Below are 270 nucleotides of genomic sequence, written 5' to 3'. Positions count from 1 at the left end.
CTCGATAAGCTCGGTCGCGCCTCGGTGCCAGGACTATATCTCACTTACAGCGAGACGTATGACATGCTCGCGTGAATCTTTTTCTCATAGGAAATTATTAGGCCGGCCCATTTAGTTGGATTGTTTCCAACCGCTGCTTACTCGTGTTCCGTTGTTTCTTCTTTCTTTTGCTCATTCTAGAGTTTAGTTTTTTTTTTCCTTCTTTTTGGCCTATTAATTACACTAGTTTGCTTTTCATCAGTTCTTTCTTTCTTTTTTTGCGTTTTACAG

Source organism: Triticum aestivum, chromosome 7B (assembly GCF_018294505.1).
Source record: "Triticum aestivum cultivar Chinese Spring chromosome 7B, IWGSC CS RefSeq v2.1, whole genome shotgun sequence".
Classification (NCBI taxonomy): Eukaryota; Viridiplantae; Streptophyta; class Magnoliopsida; order Poales; family Poaceae; genus Triticum; species Triticum aestivum.
This window is presented reverse-complemented; position numbering follows the sequence as displayed.